The sequence below is a fragment of the Chiloscyllium punctatum genome, unplaced genomic scaffold, assembly GCF_047496795.1.
Source record: "Chiloscyllium punctatum isolate Juve2018m unplaced genomic scaffold, sChiPun1.3 scaffold_1929, whole genome shotgun sequence".
Taxonomy (NCBI): Eukaryota; Metazoa; Chordata; class Chondrichthyes; order Orectolobiformes; family Hemiscylliidae; genus Chiloscyllium; species Chiloscyllium punctatum.
Window position 1 is genome coordinate 16,604 of NW_027311662.1, and position 3,496 is coordinate 20,099.

At 45.1% G+C, this 3,496-nt stretch overlaps 1 non-coding gene across 1 annotated transcript; it reads right to left on the minus strand.

Annotated features, from left to right (window-relative positions):
• Positions 1-1,811: 1,811 nt before the first annotated feature.
• trnah-gug (transfer RNA histidin (anticodon GUG)) lies at positions 1,812-1,883 on the minus strand. Its single transcript has one exon. It is a non-coding gene; the product is annotated as a tRNA-His (tRNA).
• Positions 1,884-3,496: the final 1,613 nt, after the last annotated feature.

The window sequence follows — 3,496 nt, forward strand, 5'->3', positions numbered from 1 at the left end:
AATAAACTAATCAGTCAGGAACAACTCTATATAATGGTTTTCATAAACACAGTATGCAGTTTGCTGAACTTACGTGTTTGCACTTTCACTGACACTCTCTCTCCCCAGGAGCTGCAGTCCTTCCCCAGCTGATTCAGACAGCACTGTCCTTCCTGTGACATATAAAATCGAGAATGGAAGGCCAAGCATTAATAACCTTCAGAGGGGAACAGAGCGACAGGTTTCAAACCTTTACGATGCCCCCAGCGGAGAATTGACCCTGTGACAGGCGGGGACAGTAACCACGATACTGTGGAGGACAACAACATCGAAGGAGACCCTTCAGCCTGCTGTGGGCGCACTTGTCCAACACAACTGCTTAACGACCTGAATCAAGTTTTCCATGATTTAGCACATAGTCTTATATGTTTTGCCATCACAAATTCACATCTCTTTTTCTTCAGGTTAGAACGATTTCCGCCTCTCTGACCATTTCCACAAATCTACTCAAACTTTTCTGCCTTTTCCCGAAATCTCTTGGCCCCAGTGTTCGATCCCTCCATCAATAAGAAACGCTTCTTTCAGTCTATCCTATCCATATCCCTCATTATTTTGTACATCTCAGTCATGTCTTCTCCAATCTCGTCTGCTCGGCGACAAACAACCCCAGTTTGTCCAATCTCTCCTCACAACTGAAATTCTTCAGCCCAGACAATATCCCAGTAAATCACTCCTGCAATATTCCCAGTGCGATAACATCCATGCTCTTCTGTGAGTTGCAGGACTGCACACAGTAATCTAGCTGGAACCGAATGAACTTTTTTTTACGATACTGTTACAGTATGAGGGTGTCGCTGGCTCGGAAGTATTTATTGCTGTCCCTAATTGCACAGCGGGTAGTTGAGATTCAACCGTGGGTAGTTGAGATTCAACCGTATTGCAGTGAGTCTGGAGTCACATGGAGGCCCAAACAGGTAAGAATGGCAGTTACGTTCCTTAAATGACGTCAAATGGTTTTGTTTTTTTCAACAATTGGCGATAGATTAACAGGAGCTATTAGATTCGTATTTCCAGATATTTATTGAATCCAAATTCTACCACCTAGCATAGTCGGAGTCAAACCCGAGTCCGTGGTTTCTGAATAAACAGTCCAGTGGTCAGTGGTAATAGCGCTCGGCCATTGCAGAAAAGCGGAGATACTGATCTTTTCCAGTGAAGTCGCTTTTCCCCGAGACTGTCCTGTGCCATTTTCCTGAGCTTGACCGCCCCAACCCACTCCACCCCACAATAATCTCTGGTCCATGTCGGTAAAAGCTTCTACATGAGTATTGATCTCACAACAGCGGTAACCAAATGGATCAAATGATCTGTAGGTCCCGGTGGTGGGGTTGGGGCACGTTCACCCAGTAACAGTGACCGCAGCCACACAGACTGATCGGTATCAATGGGAGAGTCAGTGTTAGATTCTGCAGTGCCTCAATGAAATAGGAAATGACTCCACAAAAACATGATGAAAGAACAGCGCTTCGAAAGCTAGTGCTTCAATTAAAGCTGTAAGATCATAACCTGGTGTTGGGTGATTTTTAACTTTGTACTCCATAGTCCAACACCTGCATCCCCAAATTAATGAAATGGGGTATGGGATGGAAAGTTCGGTTAGTGATCGTAGGAGGGAAGAAATCTCTGAGAACGGGTGGATTTGAATTCTGAAACACAGAGCTGTGAGCGAGCAGAACTTGAAGGAAAAAGTAATCACTTTGGAGAAAATTGCCATGTTAAAACAACGAATTCCTTTGTGTTTCACAAAAGACTGGGGCAAATAGAGCGATTGCTGCCGTGACTCGGATTCGAACCGAGGTTGCTGCGGCCACAACGCAGAGTACTAACCACTATACGATCACAGCACCCCACAGATGAGCACACACAAAGGCAGCAATAAGTACAGTATCATAAGAAATGTTAGGCAGAGCACCAAATGCACAATATCAGTGCTTACCGAACAGTGCCAGACATGTGGGAACTCAGAATGGGCCGGCGTTTAACTTCAGTGCCCCAAGTGGCTGTGGTGATTCCATCATTAATATGCTGAAGGCTGAGGCAAATAGATTTCTCTAAAACATCAAAGACTCCGGAGACAGTGGAGCTTTTGTTGAAATATATGCTGCAATAGCAATGCAGTTTAACATCGGCTCCTTCACCAGCTCCCCACAGAAGGCAGTAACCACTGCTGCCACATAGTCCCAGTTCCCAGCCCCAGAATCAGAGGAACCGAGTGGCGCAGTCACGAAGATCCAACTTGAAATCGGGATGGGAATGAGGTCGCAGAGATACTCGATGGCTCCAGTGACACAACCGGAGAATGCACGGTATTTCTATGACGGTTTAGAGGCGCAAGCAATTCAGTGGTTGGGAGTGCTCCTGGTCAAAGGCGGGGCAGAAGGGAAAATTTGTTCCCGTTCATAATAACAGCAATCTACAGTGCATCTTGCTGAGACAGCTGAGTGCCACAACTGGAGCGTGGGCGGCTGGTTTGAAGTTTGATTTAACTTCACTTTCGCCCACTTCCCTGGAATGAATTGCTTTCACCCTGTAGTCTGCGGCTTTCTTCCTCATGGTTAACTGCATGATTAACTGTTGTATGATCTGCACTCAGCTAAAATACGGCCACTGCAAGTAAATATGAATCATTGATCTATATGAGAAAGCAGTGGAACTCACAGCAGACGTGCTTCGTAGGTTTGCAGGCGACATCAGAATTGTAGACAATGAAGAAGATTATCTAAGATTCAAAAGGATCTTAATCCAATGAGTCGTTGGACTGAAAAATGTAACATGGAGTTCAATCTGGATAAATGGAAGGTATTCCATTTTGGTACAGCAAAAGGAGCAGGGCTTTACGTCGTGTTGGAGATCACGGAATTTAGGGATGCAGGTACATAATTCCTTGTAGTTTGCATCACAAACAGACAGGATGGTTCAAAGGCATTTAACTTACTTCCCTTCATTACTTAGTCTTTAGTATACACTCGTTGGGACGTTAATTTTAAAATTTTCAGGACATTGATGAGGCCGATTCTGGAATATTATGTCCAGTTCTGGTAGCCCAGTTGTAGGAATGATATTATTCAGCTGGTGCAGGTTCAGAAAAGGAATGCACGAATATTGCCGTGTGTGGAATGTTTGAGTTATAATGAAAAGCTGGATAGGCTGAGACTATTTTAAGATTTGAGATCGGGGTGTTGGAAAACCACAACGGGTTAGGCAGCATCCGAGGAGCAGGAGAATCAACCTTTTGCACAAGTGTCGCTCATCAGGCTCTTGCCCGAATAATCGATTCGCAAGCTCCTCAAATATTGCCTGACCTGCTGTGCTTTCTCAGCACAACAATCTCGACTCTGATCTCTCATCTGCAGTTCTCACGGTCTCCTCGTTGCGACTGTTTTCACTCCAGGTTAGGGGTTTGAGCGGCGACCTGATGGAAGTTTATGAGAGGTAAGTTAGAGTTAACCACAGCTGC